This window comes from Bombus pyrosoma, linkage group LG7 (genome assembly GCF_014825855.1).
Source record: "Bombus pyrosoma isolate SC7728 linkage group LG7, ASM1482585v1, whole genome shotgun sequence".
Classification (NCBI taxonomy): Eukaryota; Metazoa; Arthropoda; class Insecta; order Hymenoptera; family Apidae; genus Bombus; species Bombus pyrosoma.
In genome coordinates, this window is record NC_057776.1 from 9,647,955 (window position 1) to 9,665,028 (window position 17,074).

Below are 17,074 nucleotides of genomic sequence, written 5' to 3' on the forward strand. Positions count from 1 at the left end.
ACAGTATGTACACGATATATCCATAAAAATTGTCTACGGTAAGTGTCAAAGTATTTTCGTGAGTCGGTGTATTTCGAGGACAGGTTTCCTAACTTCCACTCTCTCCCTAACTGTCTAGACGTTTTTTTAAAAGCTTTTCCAACCGACCGTTCACGACTAGGGCTTGTCCATGTAATTTCGCCATTCTTTCCTTTCGCCAACAACCATTCAATCTAGCGCGTCTAATGCGACGCGTAGCCACGCGTGCATTCATTTTTCAGGGCTGTTGCCCTTGCTAAAAAAAAAAAAAGAAAAAAGAAAAAAGAAAAAATATCAGGGTTCGTATTTTGGTGCTTCCTATTCTCTGCTCGTAATCAATGCGCGCGATTATCTGTCCAAAGTACGACTGGACTATGTAAATTATTCCGTGACTTGACTGAGGTGTTTCGCGATATTTTGCGGATATTTACAAGGTTCTTTTGCAGGCCGTGTGGTAGATAAAATAATAATAAACACGTTCGGTGCCGATAAAAGAAAGGCGATAGTTCATAAAAGCAAAAAATTCCACTGGCTAAACCAAGACATTCTGTGCTACATTATTCAAGTAAGATATGAACAAAAACAAGAATACATGTATATATTCATATTTTTACGTCATAATGTTATCTAAATTCACTATTTGCACATTTTTATGTGAAAAGTTAAAAACTTTTAAATCTTCGGACATTCCGAAAATTTAACTTTAATTATTTTGCAATCGTATAAACGGTATAAACATTATAAACGATTTTAATCTCAAGCAGTATAATACACGTACTGTCTCGGTAATTTTCAATTTAGATTGCCTCGCTTCTTATTTTTATTATTCTTATTATTTATTGATATAACCGTTTTCGAATCCTACACGTTCCATATAGACAGCATAGACTCTCGTTTCTCCACGTGTCGATGATTCTCATACGCTATGGAAATTAGAATTTCTCTCTATCTTCCCATAAATTTTTCTACATTTATAATAGGATCACTTACGTTTCTTAACTGTATACTATGTATGAATTTCTTTCTATCTTTCTATCATCTCTTTTAGGCTTATGATAGGATCACTTATGTTTATAAATTGTATCTAACGTCTAGGTCCGATGATGAATGAACTGCGACGAATCTCATATTTGAAGATTAGTATCAGCAGCCAGACGAATCGCGCACCAGCTTTGTCATTCGATAGATCACGACGTATTCGTACATTTTTAGTCGTCTTCAGGACGTCTATCGTCGATACTCGTTCAGACATCTTAATTCTATCGCCGTTACATTTTCCTTAACGCTCTCGCGTTGCTCGTTTTACTAAAGAAATTCTTTGTTCGCTATACTTGACTTATTTCTTCATCGATAGAATGCCTGATCGCTTAAAAGGAAGAGTCATCTCGTTTATAGAATGATCGCTAGATTCCCATCGTGGTAGAATTGCTTCCCAAACGCGGCAATTTGTCATCGAGGCAGAACGTATCTCAGAAAGGTATCATCGAGAAAGAAAATTCATGGTATAGTAGATCGTTCCTCGTTATCGATACCGAATGAATTATTGCTCACGGACATCATGTACAATAATCACAATCATAATCTACATATAATTGCAGATATCGTAAACGATATGTATTAGGTCGTCCGAAAATTATTACACATTTCAATTCCGAAAAGTTTCTTTCGTTTTATAAGGAGATAATGAATGCATAACATTTTCCGTTTTGTATTATTTAATCGAATTACGTACGATCCATTTTGTTCTATCAAAATTAAGATCACAAGGATGCATCGTTGTAAAAGACGTGTCTGTAAAAGAAAGACACTTTTACGACAACCTAATAGATAGAGAAAGTGGCAGATTAGTGTCTTTGTTAATAATGCAAAATAACTTAAGAGCCGAAATTCGGGGGAATTAAGCAGATTGGAATTAATTAAAAGCGCGAGTAGAATCCGCGGTGCTTCCATGAACCTTCGTCATCGATGCTCTACTTGGAAAAATATCTGATTAGCGCGAGCGCATAGCAATATCTTTAACAATCATTTTCGAAACACGAAAAATATACTCGATGACATTTTCCAACTTCTTCCTTTTTCTTTGTTTTTTTTTTTTTTTGTTTATTTTCCAACGGAAAATTATTGACTCTGAATCTCAAAGGTAAATGTTAAAGTATCGTAACATTTAAAAAATCTCAAACATCCGAACCTCCTCTCTGACGCTTTTACATTTACTATACTTTGCCAGGCTAGTACTTGTGAAAATGCTATGTAAATGTATAAACGTTATGTAAATGTATAACACTTTTCGATGTTCAAAATACCTGTGTCATAGCAAACTTCTTTAATGTGCTCACGCATGAAATAATAAAAGTGTTCGAATACTCAAACGATCTATTTTATACGTACACGCTTATGAATCTCTGATATGTAGAATTTTTATGCATATCCACAGTCGTCCGTGGGAAAAATTGAAGAAGTCACGCCGAAACAGGGATTCATTTCACCTGCCACACACTCGTATTATAACAGGTATGTGCGCGCATTCTAATTTACATATTTTATAAATTTATACACATTGTACACATTTTTGCACCTTCAGATATGTAAAGATCCACGATCTAGCGATGTCTTCCAATATCCTAACATTCGACAATCCAAATAAATGTAGAAAAAAAAAAAATTGAAATACCCTCTACAATAATACGTATCCAAAATTCAAATACCATAAAAATCTATTTTATCCTCATACCTTTCGTTCTCTAAGGAAAACAACTTACGATCGAACCTTACTTACTTACGTCACTTTTATTTCGATTTTTCGATAAAATCAAGAAAATTAGAAATTTACATACATTTTCGTGCGAACCTCTTACTTATAAAGAATTTACAATTTAAATATTGCGATGTTCGTTTGTGTCGATCAAATGAAACAAATGGAATTGCATAATCATTGATGTATTCTGAAAATGTTGTAAATCCATTTCCTGTAACCTGTATAGCCTGTCCAAACAATCGAGGCACCGATAATAAAAAAAACAAATGATACAGAAATTAAACGACGTTACATTTCGTTTTCCCGCTCTTATTTATAGACAAAAATGGATGACAGCATGAGACGTAGATTTTAAATAATTAAAATTCACCGGACCGTGCAACTCGTTAATTTCGAAAGCGGTGTGCAAGCGCATTTATGATCGTGAAAAAGACATATTTCGTCTGGTTGATTCTGAAAACAACTATTTGTATAACGAATTCACATCTACCTCCTATACAAACCAAGTGGTGGAAAAATGAAGTAAACCTTATCAGGATTCAATCGATGGAAACGCAAACACTTTGATATCTCGAAACAAAAAGAAAATGTACCTACGAAACACTTTCAAAACGAACGGTCCACTTAATGAATCGTACAATTCACTAATTTTCCGTATATTCTTAACCGTCAAAAAAATATTGATTTAGTTAATTCTTCAAAAAAAAAAAAATACTAAAGAATTATTTGTATAATGAATTTACATCTTACACTTGTACACATAGAGTCGTATACAAACTAAACGGACCTGTTATCAAGATTATTGAACCGATAGAAACGCGAATACTTCGATAACTCAAAGCAAAAGGAAAATGGACCTACGTCGCTTCGAAAACGAACGGTCCAATTGATAATAAATGCGAGTTATTAATTTTTGTACAGGAGAATAACACAGACGTGCAACGTAACAGAGTTTGATCCTACGGTATTATCGTCGGGAAACTCTGGTCGACGTTTCTCCTCGAACGACGCGAAATCGATCAGTGTCGAAGGGGGAAAAACGGTGCGATGTTATGCCTTCGTAACTCTAGAGAAAAACGTCACAGCCTTTTATCCTTCCTCCGGTATCCTTTCCTGCCAGGCATCCTGGACGGACGAGAGAAAAGAAAAATATGGAAAAACTCGGAGACGCGGGTCGATCGATCGAACGACGCTCGACACGTTTGTTTTCGCGTACAATGAGCGTTTCTCCTGTGGCGATTACACGTCCCGGGCAAAAATTCTTTGCGCCGCAACGAGAGAAATAAGTCAAGGCTGTTATATCGTGACTCTACGGGCGTTATCAACCGATGCACGAAACCGGGGGAACTTTCAGCGGTCGCAACTCTCTGGCCAGGCGTCGCCTCGGAACGCGTCTATTCTGCAACTTTCCAGACGATGCAATCGTGCCCTGACACCAAAAACGCTCGGAAAAATCTACACGTTGCGGAGCTTCGCTCGGTGTTCTTTACTTTTGCCAGGGCAGTTACTGTTTTCGTGGAGCGAGAATTTTTATGCGCTTGTGAGAAATTTGAAAATGCAGAAATACGCAGAATACAAATAATTCAGAAAAATGTATAGAATATCTAGGGTATAGTAGTCTCTTACGAGGTTTAGCAGGTGGAACACTTTTCTATTTAGGTTCCGTTTCTTTTTGCTTATATTTGTAGAAATGTAAATTTCCGTGAAGATCGGCTGTCCGGCAATTTGCGTGGGAAAAATTTTTTAAATGCACGTTAGCAGACTGTGGACGTTTGAGTAAATTGATATTATCATAGATGTGAGATTAAATAAATGCTTGTTTCAGTTATTGGATATAACGAGTTATCTAAGTTATTTACTACTACTTGCTCCAAATTAATTATACAGCTATAACATCTTCAGTATTACGTTGTTAAACGTTACACATTCGATTAATAAATAATAGATAGAAAATGTATAAATTGAGAAATCTTTTGAACCCTCCTGGTACACGTGTGTACCAACTGTACGTATCAACTAACGATATTGGAATTTCCTCTTCAAACGGTTAAGAATCGTAAGAATCATTCCAAAAAAAAAACGGGTTCTTTTTAATGGAACTTCTGTTACGGTCGTGCAACAAACCATCGTTCCATTTGAACAGAGAAATTTGGATTCATTAAGAAGCAAACGTAACGTCAATCCAGATATTGTACCTAATTCACAGGACCATTTAAAGGATATCGTTAAATTCCTAATCCATTCGAAACTTTACCGTAAAAATAGAATTTCACTAGCCAATAGCTCAGAAGTCAATGCTACGTTAAATTCCTATCATATTAAAAAAGAAGCAAGAACAAAAGGAAAGATCGTGAGGCAATAATCTGGATAACGTTTAATGCTAAATAGTACCTGTTCAGATAAAGGAAAGCAAACAAAGGGAAAACATATAATGCAATAATCTCGACAATGCTCAATATTAAATCTATCTATAGAAAACAATAAACGAGAGGAGACGGTATAACGCAATAGTCCAATAATTTAGATATATGTGTGTATATATACATATATATAATTTATCTAAATTATTGAAATATTGCGTTATATATATATAACAAAAGCAAATGTCAGAAACCAATAATTATTTCATTAAATGTTTCCACTTTTCATGCAAAATTAATTACTCATTTTATATCTTACCCTACCGCTCTACGTTTATGTATGTAAATTACACCGAAGCGCGAAATTACAAATACGTGTAGTACAACGTACAATTATACAAAGTGTAATTAGTTTCAAAACACTACGCTTGGCCATTGATTATATTATAAACTTACATAGTCGAACAGTGTTGAGCCAGTACTTCGTTAACGACGTAACCAAAGTAATCCCATATTGTAACGAGTCGCCGGGTTAAATCGACTTTGGAAAGACCGAAAAACAAAAGGGGAACTGGGAACCCGGGGCAAGAGAGAGAGCAAGTCCACGTCAGGTGTTTCGGACAGGAACCGGACGAGGTTGTAGAAAGAGAGGGACCGTCGAATACGGAAACACCGGCGCGAATAAACGTTGCGGTAGGACGAGAGAGGTTGCGGTAGGACCTTGAACCTGTTGCGCAAGGAGAAGTGGCCTCAGGTTCGTTCAGGAAAGCCTCGCCTTCGCAGAAAGCCGTGTAGTCGACAAAGGAATTATAACGAGGTCATGAAATTGCTCAAACATCATCATACAGCTAATAAATTACGATGAAGCTACCCAGCGTGGTCAATATAATCGATTTGTAATTCCTTCGTGGAAATTTGGATAAATTTAGCTGTAAATGGCGCGTTACTAGAGTTTGGATGATTCTTGATAAAATACATGGATGAAAGTTTGTTTATTATATACATATATGAAATTTTTGTATTAATGATATAGAATGCGCCGTGTAACTAGGCTGAAACTTTGATAGAAATTATAGGTCGAAGTAAACAGACATTCTGTAAAGCGATATTAATACTTGACATCGCATGATATGCAGTGATTACAATAAATATTGGTACACCATTGTATTTGTTATAGCATTTATATACTAATTAAGCAGGTACGTCAGACGTTTCATTTTGTAGAACCTTCGTACGATTATAAAAAACTTAGATACCACTATGAGAATGGAATGTAAAACTCAAGGATAGATGTTTGATGAAAAATAAGAGTTTGTGCCAATGCTTATTACAGTCACTACGGTGGATTAAGAAATTTTAAGATATTTAAAAGTTTTTACAACACGTGGTTCTATATTTTCCTTCTCGTTACCTCGCGCTTGCTAACTTTATAAACGTATATACGATTTTACGATACGGTTTTTACGATAATGATGTTAGCAGCTAAATAGATTAATGTCTTTTACGGTACATTTCCCAGAGAAAAATGCTTCTATTTATCAAGAACTGCTCCGGGCGATTATTATAATAGTAGCTTATTTGCGTAATAATTTACCGGGTAATTTTCTAAAATTAACAAAAAAAGACATTATAACATAATTACATTTGCAAGAATTTGCTTACGTTAACCTGCTAATCTGTTAATTGCCCACATCTGTAACTATCAAAATTGTATCATTTCTATTTAAAAAATAAATATATCATCTATCCTCTCGCATTCACACGGAATAAAATTACCTGGAACGGAACTGGTTCTGTCTCTGTTAATTTTTAATTCCGCGGTTAAATAAATTACTATAGTCGATCCCCCTGCTGAAAGGGTTAAACTTGCTTCAACATATTCGCTACATTCCAACGACTGAACAACAGCAAATGTCGATATTTGTAATTAAACTGCTCGTAGTTATATAGCGCTCGACGCAAGCTTCGATAAATTGATATTTCCAAAAAAAAAAGAACGTACAAATTGAAAAGGAAAATGGTTTTGCAAACGGTAGAAACGATACAACTAACGTGGAGGAATAAAAAGGAGAATAAGAAAAAACAGGATAAAAAGGCAATTTACCGAAAACACTTCATCATCTGAATGTTTCTCAACGTTTTCCTTGAATGTCATGATAATTTTTCAAAGCAATGTGTCAGACGATAAATGTAAATTTTGCACGACGCAATCGTACGAAGATAGTAGATATTTGATTATATTCAGTTCTTAATCGTCGGAGCAGGGGCGATTTTAATTAAGACAGAAAGGAAGTGAATTTTTCCGCGGCAAAGGGTAACTTTTGTATCGGAGGAAATGGACTTCAGGGAACGCATGTACACGCTACGTATCAAAGTGGGCGATCATTATAGCTATACGAAACGCGGGAACGAGTTGCAGGATAAACTTAATTAAAAAGTGCAATGGGAAGGAAATGCCTCGCGTTGGATGCGTGTCCCGAAAGAAGAACCGAGCAATGGTATATACGTTAAATTATACATTAAATTCCAAACAAAATTATCATTCGTTTAACCGATATGAGTTCCTTATGTTACTGCGATAGGCTGCAATATATATAAAAAAGCATCACGCTTTTACACATCGTTTTACACGCGCTTTATACCGTTCGAATGTGTAGAAACTTCGTCTATCTATTTTTCATAGATAACAAATTCATCTTCTCACTGTATCGATCTTTTCATTACTGTGTTTATGAATGTCAAGGAAGAAACGAGGCTAGGAAAACGAGGACCGACGAAAGATAAACGTACATGAAAAGAAGATACGTATACTGATAAATTTCACAACGACATTTATGCATTATTAATGGGCTATTTTATATAATAGAACGTACACCACTGACTTTGTTTGTAACGTGTCTTTGTAATATGTTTCATAACGTAAAGAAAAATACAATAAACCTAAATATATTTATTCGCGTATAATCTAAAAGAGAAACAATATTCGACGTTATCTAATACAACCATCGATATGTTAGAATAGCTCGAATAGTTAGAATAAACAACGTGTTATAGAAAGTAGAAAGAAAAAAAGAGAGGAAAAAATAGGTAGCAACTGAAACGAAGCTTCTTATACCATATGTCCTTTGAAATTACAGATCAAAGGAGCATAATATTATCGTTGGTTCTTGCGTCTCATGCTAATATATAATATTGCGAACTAGAAATCTTCAAAGAGGTGCGAATACTTCGAGAAGAGTAGAGAAACGAAACTAAAAGAGGAAAAGAAAAACGAGGAACGAAGATTGGAAAAAAGTAGACGTACAAAGAGAAGCTTTGGATATGCATGACAAGACGTCGCAGTACGACGTTTCATAAACGTGCATGAGAAGCACATCTTGAATAGTCAAGCATCGACAAATTGGTAGATATATCATTTCGTATCTTACGCCAGCACGTAAATCTATTTTTTCTAGCTTTGTTTACAAAGTTCGTTACGCGATAGAGAATGACGCAACTAAAATCGAGGCAACGTAGACTGCCATGTCCTAGGTAGAGGACAACGAGATCATAGATGCGGCTGCGTCATCGTTGTTTCTTTCAGAAGACGCGCAGTTCTCTGCCAATTTAGAAACCTTCCACTTCCACCTTGACAAACCTGAAATTAACCAATTAAGAACGAAGCAGAGGAATAATACGTAACAGTTGTAAAATAAGAAGTAAACGCGTTATATTAAGAAATTCAAATAGTACAAGAGTTACATAGATTGTTTCTTCAAGCCAGGACGTGTTAATACGAGTAACGTACAGGCTGTTTCGTTCTTGTCCCGCCAAATGCTGCGTCAGCGTATTCTATGATTAAAAGTAAGAAAAACATGTGATATAAATACAGAATCGTGAGAATGCTTTGGCACAAAGTTGTAGCAAAGATAGCGAAATTTTAAATGACTGGCCCCTGTCGTTCCAGCGACCGACGAATATTTTACTTGCGGGGAGCTTCGGAACCGGACTTATCTGGTCAGGAATTAATATCAACACGGAGGATTTACGTTTCATTCGGTAAAATGAAAGAAAATAAAGATGAAATTCGGACGAATATCAACGATGTCAATTTTCCATTTACAAAAGCGGAAGACACTTTGAACAAGAACCAATCGATCGAACGAGAATCCCCGGGCATTTTGTAACTCGAACGAAAAGAACAAAATACATTGTCCGCAATAAAATAATCTAGAATGTTATTTATGAGGATGTTTTTTTTTAAATTCTGCGAAAATTCTTAACTTTCTCGTACAAACAATAATACAACGATTAATCTGTTCTCCGTGAATCGACAAAGAAGAGGCCGTATCGGCGTCTAGATTAAAAGCTGTCGTTCGGATAATACGATAACGAGCATCACCAACAAAATGTTCGTGATTATTATAGTCGCCTATGTCATCCTTCGAAATGGCACAGGAAGTTAGGAATATCGAGTCAGATGTATAATCGATAAGAAACGTCTTCTCGAACGTGTTACACCAGAGGACAAATCCAACGACGTATTATTGTTATTGCCGATGCAGATTCTTATCGAGACGATGTTTCACAAACATATTAAACCATAAACGGTGCTCTATCGTTCGAGATCGGCATAATTAACTTTGCTGGGAGAATTAGCGCGTTATCGGTGACCGTTGCGAGCTATGCACGTACTTTACGCTCGACTTTCTTCAAACGACCTGTTGGTAAATAACTTCTTATTTTGTTCTTTCGTCGGCTGAAGGCTATCAAGAATCTTGAACGAAATTCAAGGTAACGGAACAATAAATACGCGAAGGAGAATCGTCTTATCGCAAGCAGCGAACGAAAGCTTCAATCGTAAACTGTTACGTAAGAAAATTAACGATCACAGCTCCTAGCCAAGAGCAGCAGGTCTCACTGAGACTGCATTCTGGTTCTCGGATTGGAAAATGTTGCAAGAATAGCATCTTCTTTTGCCAACTTTTACTTACGCGCGAATATTATCGTCGGTCTATGGATCTGCACTTTTGGAAAATTTAAGATTCCAAAAGTCTCAAAGAGATATTTCAAAGCAGAGCGTTTATCACGATCTTTAACAGACGAAACAAATTTGTTTAGATCCCATTTATTTAATTAAGTTCGTAAAAATATAAAGTCGTTAGACATATAGAATAGTATTTCCTCGTAGCGAAACTCGTTTTGCAGGAAACTCAGTTTGAATATTCGAGATATGTTTATCACCGTGATAGTACCGTGGTATTAGTCGTCAAATCGAAGATATTCAAATGTTGCTCGAGCGGAAAGAATTCGTGTTTCGAGTACCTCGTTAGAATTTGCTTCGCCAATGATTTTCTCCAACTAAAGATTACGTCACTCGTGAACGCTTTTCTTCTAAAGCCTAAATTACGCACATTGAACGAACAGAAGTTGCTGAACGGAAAAGCATGTAAAAGAAAACTGCAGCAATAAACAACGAGGTTCTGTAACTTTGTCATCGTACGATAGGTGAGTTCAAGTTCACGGATAAATTTGGTTATTCTCGTGGTGATGGATCGAGCGTTACCAGTTGCAACGATACGTACGATGCACCGTGACGTGGCTGACCTCCAACCATTTCTACTTTAAGAACAACGCTTGTCCGATTCTGTTCGTCTCTTCCACTAAACGCGTCGAACCGCGTAGAAATCCTGTCTCATCGAGTTTCTCATCGATCACGGTTCCTTTCTTTCCTCTTTGATTCTTCATTGCTTTCCATAGCTCCGATCGATCGGAGAACATTCATTTTTTCTTTTTTCCCGTTTCTTTTTCTTGTTTTTTTCCTCGCTATCTGCCTGTCCTCGACCGTGCAGGAATGCATAGTAGCGATTCGCCACGACTAAAATAGTGTGGTGATGGCATCCGGTAAATGTTTAAAAAGGAGATTCGACGAAGCTGGCAGCATTTTGAGAAATGTACGTATATACGAAACAATCGAAATGACCGTAAACAATCGACGACGTGGCGATAAAAAGTTGCGATCCATCGGCTCTACCGCAAAGTACGCCTTTATGAAATTCCATGTTTCTTCTCGTTAGTCTTATCTCGTTCCATCTGGCGAGTGACGCTTTTCATTTATTTTATACACCGGCAATTCATTTATGCAACAATGTTACCGCGCAATTACGCTAATTGCAACGTACGCACAACAACATCATCCTTTCAATTAAGTAATTTCCGCATCGAGAATGTTCCGATAGAAGAAGTAAGGTCGAAGATCGCGATAAACATCGCCGTGACAGCGAAATATTTTTCCGTTAATCTATCCGGCGATCAGCTGGATTTACAGCGGATCGTGATAGTATTTGAAAATCTTTATGCATTTCGAAATATCATTAGAATCGTAACGAGACACGACTATCGTGATTACACTGATAATGTTCGAAACTAATTTGAAAAGATATATACAACAGTTACAGGATATTTACAGCAAATATGTATTAGGTAAAGGATTAATGTTGATGCGAGGCTTCATAATACAACGAATAATTGACTATTTAAATGGTTTGATGACTTCCGCGTGATATACAGATGTCCTTGCATCAAATATTTTGTAGTTTGCATATGTAGGTTTCCTGATTCGTTTTGAACTTTACCAAGCTAATCAGGAAAATCGTATCTCGTTATAGCGCTAACAATATTTACACAAGTTTCGTATAATACGCATAAATAGACCGCGATTGTTTATGCAAATAAACACGAACTAGTTTTGCTCGAATCTTGTATCCTGTGGGCACAACTAAAAATACGAAACCAACGTGACGATGTATTTTACTTGGTTAAATATAATAACGTGCTAGTTTCGTAATTACATGCGTTTAGTCCATTTTTTCCTCTTTTTTTTTTTGCGCCTTTCATAATCTCTGCGAAATACACATACATGTATTTTTCACTGTATATTTTGTAGCCCCTACGTACATCTCGCAATTCGTCTAAAACTTCACTAACGTAATCGCGATAACAGAGTCTCGTCACGGTGTTAATGAAATTTCAAAATGTTTCGCATAACGTACACGATAAATATTTAGAAAAGATTTCTGCAAATGTCGAAATATTTTCGCGTGCTACTGTACCTCGAATCTAACGAGATATACAGCTGTTGCACGTCCTCGTTAATGATCTCGTTTCGTCTTCCGTTAATTAAACCACATGTATATTAATATAATATCGAGAGCCGTTTCTCTTGTGATTTATTTGTTATTACGGAGAGAAACAACATCGGTTTCCAAATAACAACGTTGCACGTTAAAGCCAAGATACTCGTATTTCCATAAGTGTATCGCTTTTCGCGCGCATAACATTTACCAGTTACCTCTACTCGTGTATTTTCAATAATATTTTGAACAGTATTCCAGGATGGTTTGTAGTTCGCTTCGAATACCGAGTGAACTTCTCCACGTGCAATATGTTACACGTGGCACAAGCGAGTTTAATTAAAACATAATCGAGCTAAAGGTGCATCTTCCCCTGCACCTTCCCATCCTCATATTCGCTCTTTTCCTGTAATAAAATTATCAAACAATGGATTCACGCGTTTATTTCCAAAGGAAAAATACATCCGACGTTTTTCTGCCATGCAACTGTGTTTCCTCCTGGTATATCGCTTTTAGCCGATAGAAGACGAAATCAATCAACGAATAAAATATTGCAAATCGGTTTGAATTTTTCAAGAAGAAACGAATCAATTCTTCGTGAAATAGAAATGGTACTTCACGGTGAAGGAAATCATGAAATTTTGGCTTTCTAATAGATTCTATGATAGAAGCTGTAGACGTATAGGTATCGTATAGGAGCGGAATCTCGAAGCTTCGCTTTCAATTAGCAATTTGTATATTTGTATATTTGTATATTTGCAAAAGAACGTAGAAATCCCGTTGAATGTGCTACGAAGGAAGAAATGATAACGTACAATTTTTTGATCCTCGAAACGTGTAAACTCTGACATCCAATCTATTTCGTGGTCTCGTTGTGAGCTTCTCAGCTCTAAAGCAAGCTCCAATCAACTGCGTTTTCTATTAATTTCCTAATTTCATTACGAACCAGTATATGACTAACAATATCCAATTATTAAGAAACAAACGACTTACTTCCATAAGGTGATTGGTCGCAAGAAGATGGCACGAATAACAGGAAATTCTAAAATAAATTTAAAACGCCAGAGCGTTTGCAACATCGCCGCTTCTCTGTATTTTTCGATCTACGGAACCGATCGATATCGGTTTGTACATCTTCGAAACCTACGAGCCCTTCTGTATCTCGAAACCAACTCGTGAAAATCGACTTGTTTATTGAAACCGACTACTCTTTTCAAACACGAAGACCGAAACAATCTTTTACGAATATATGAAAGCAATGAAATGGAGGCAAAGCGAGAACCATTTTTATTAAAATCCGACTTAGATTCGCGAACGCAAATTGAAATTAATGCCATCCCTACTATATTATATCGCAGCGATTCGACGAATTTCTCCTTCCCTTTTTTATTTTCGCTTTTTATTTTCCATTCATTACGAAAACATTTATACGCCGGTTACATGTATTCTGAAACGAAGTGAATCGTCAGCGGCGACGGAATGAAACTCTAGACCTCGTTAAAAGACCATTCACGTTTGTTTTTCCACTTTGGCGAGAGCACGAAATGTCATACTGTGGAAACTCGTCGAAAACGACATCGATCCACCCACGAGCCTGTATTTCACGTGTACCACGATATAGCTAGGTGGTATAGCAACAGGATTGATTCACGTTCCTGGATCCATTCAAGAGAGAAGCTGGTAAATTTGAGTCAAATCGCCTACTAGAAAACTAATAAGCGGTCCATACTCGATCGAATAACGCAACGGTAGAATGTGCTCATGATTCCTCGGATCGTTTGAAACTCCCACGTTTCGCGTGCATAATACGAACAGAATTAAATACAAACACGAGAACATTTCTCTTTGACGATTCAGTTTATTCGGAATATCGATGCGATTTGTTTGGAAGCGTACGTGGGCGGATGTAAACTGTAAAATTACCGAGATAGAAAATTCATCCAAGTTGTATATATTCGGGAAAATTCGTTTCTTTAAAACGTAAACAACTGTTGTGTAGCTTCGTACAATTTCAGTGGCGTTGCAACGATTGCAACAATTTGAGGAACGTTTAAATAGTTATTTCGAAGGACGCGTTGCAAGTCGTTTAAAAAGGTATTCTAGATAAGATACGTTGCAAGATATAGGGTATATCGTAGGACTTTGGAATTTTATTTTTGCAGGAAACCTGAGCAATTCTTCTATTCGATATTGTGCGGATATTTATTTATGTTCTAATACGTCAGAAATTTTTTTTAGCGAAATAAGAGAAATCGACGGTACCGTAGGGTTTGAAACTTTAAGATAAAGAAAGAGAGGGAGAGAAAAGAAGAGATTCTTAATTAGGACGAATTTGGCTACAACAGAGGTAACAGAATAAATGGATAGAAAGTATTAGTTGAAAATGAAGTTGGACTATACATCTTGTTATCTTTGCCGTATCTATTGTGGATTAAAAAAATAAAAAAACACTCGTCACGACACGTACATCGAAGGAGCATGCAAAATTCGGAAGCAATCGATCAAGTATGTTTTAAAATATCATAGTTTGGAAGAAACTGTGTTTAAACGCTATTCCGCTAAACTAAAACGCCCACGAACATCTTCAAGACTGATTCTCGCATCATTCGAACAGTTATAACTTCTTCGATTTTAAGGATCCGAAAGACACACGATGTTTTCCACGCGTATTCTTGAAACTATACTCTTCGACAAACTACGAAGACTCGATTTCTTCGAAGGTCTACGATAGTGCCGTTCACGCAAAATGCTAAATAACCCAACAAAAATAAAACTATAGTACTTGGAATCGTGAGAACGATCGTCTAATTAGGAACAAACGAGTGCATCAACGAGTCATGTTATCTCGTTTGCAACGAAGAAGACGCGTCACATACGCGTTGCGGAAAATAGGAGAACCGATCTCGTAACTAGCGGTAATTGCATAGAAAAACAGGTGCATGTAGCGTTACATAAACGCAGGGACGCGATCGAAATTATTGAACATTGGAGAGAATACGTTTGTTGGCAAACGTTGAGACGACCAATAGAGCGAAATTTCGTCACGAGACAAGGTGGCGGATTGTGTCGGGTCCCGACGCTTCGAGTAAAGGAAGAGTTGCTCGCAAGGCCATAAAAATCATTCGTACGACACGTACGAGAGTTTCTCGATTCGATCCTTCCAAAAGGTTAAGCCCGTGAAAGAACGATTTAACCTTCACCTTCGCCGCAAACATCTCTCTACGACTACCGATCGTACAAACGGATTAGCGTGGCGTCCAGTTGCGCGTATGAATGAAGCATCAATAAGCGTAGATAGATGCCGATAGACACGCGGTTATCGCGACGTGAATTTTAAGTACCGACGCTAAGTACATTACTCTGACGTACAATGCCACTCATAAATATTCGAACACTTTCGTCGACGCGTAGCAACAATAAGCGAATTTTTGCTAAGTGTACATACAGATTAACTGAGCGATGGTACACTGGCAGCCTTTCTTGAATAAGTTCGGTCATAAATATCCGCCCACTTTCGTCCATGTGTAAAATGAATTTCGTGAATTGTATAGAAGGTACAAATTGATCGTGAAACGCTAGATACACGACGGGGAGTCTTTCGTGTCACCAGCAGGATTCTGATTTTAGTTACGCAATATAATTGCAAAGAGCAGGGTTATTTTCGATCGATTGAACTTTGTCAAAGCGAAATCACATACTCGAGAACGTTTCTGTGAATTCTAGTACAATTTTTCGAATCTGAAAGTATTTGATAGTTCATTTAAAAAAAGTAGTGTGATTGATAATGAATTAATAAGAGACTTATTAGCTTTTTTGTGTAATCATCAAACTATAGATTAAACTTACCTGCTAAAAAAATACCACGATCGCAGATAACTTGATATATTACATTTTCCATCCGTTATAGAGATTTTATAGAACTGTATTAACATTCTGAAAGTTTTCTACGTTTCTTATCAAAGTAAACTAAGCTTCGCGCGAGAGAAAGGAATGGAAATTGATTATGAGAAATGCTACAGTTGAAAACACAGGAAAAATTTTCTATTATTTATAAAAGAAGGATATTAAAATTCCAAAAGTTTCCGGCGCTTACTTTCAAGGCAAGATAGATACTTCATATTAAGCAAAAAAGCTATGAACTGATTTCCATTCGGTCGCAATAAATATCCCGGTGCTCTATAACCGAGGATATGAAAACCTATTCAAATATTTCCCTATCCCACTCTCTGCCTATGTACAACGATAAAAATCGAAATTATCTTCTACCTGTGAAAAATGTGATTCGAACTGCAGAATCGGAGGTTGCGTAACGACGTTGGCAAGGAGTCGACGATACCGTGTCTGTGTCAAAGCGACAAGGGAAAAGCAAGTCACCAGAGACAGTGTAATATACGGATCGTAGATCAAAACTACGTTCTAAAATCACAAGAACGAGTGGACACGAGTTGTGCTTGTGAAAAAGAAAAAAGTAAGCAAGGTCGACGAGTCGATCAAATCGTGATCTGATGTGTTTCGATTCGAAGTTGGATGGTGTTGGGATGAGTGGTAAATGGAAAAATTATCAAGGAATATTATATATCGGTGAAAAGAGAAAGACGAACGAACTATGATTAACTCGCGAATACGTCGTTTAAACGTTGAACAAAAAAACAAACGATCGGTAAACGCGTTAGTATGTTGGCTAGTGCATGCAACCTTCGAAATTTGCATATTTATAGAATGAGTCTTTTCGATAACAAAAGCGTAGACACAACAGACTCTTGTTTATTTGCTAATTATAATAGTCCTTGGCTAATTTTAACAAATTAATCGGCGGCGTTCGTCGCCCT

General features: G+C 36.8%; 1 protein-coding gene and 2 long non-coding RNA genes across 8 annotated transcripts in view; 1 reads left to right on the top strand and 2 right to left on the bottom strand.

The window, feature by feature from the left end:
- LOC122569184 (circadian locomoter output cycles protein kaput-like) overlaps positions 1–17,074 on the bottom strand; it is a 92,493-nt gene that overhangs the window by 49,153 nt on the left and 26,266 nt on the right. The window lies entirely within an intron of this gene.
- On the bottom strand, positions 1,731–10,427 carry LOC122569213. The gene is made up of 3 exons (XR_006317364.1): positions 10,107–10,427; positions 8,875–8,964; positions 1,731–8,770 (listed from the first exon to the last, which is right to left on the bottom strand). It is a non-coding gene; the product is annotated as an uncharacterized LOC122569213 (long non-coding RNA).
- LOC122569212 lies at positions 8,784–9,357 on the top strand. Its single transcript, XR_006317363.1, has 2 exons — positions 8,784–8,976; positions 9,080–9,357. It is a non-coding gene; the product is annotated as an uncharacterized LOC122569212 (long non-coding RNA).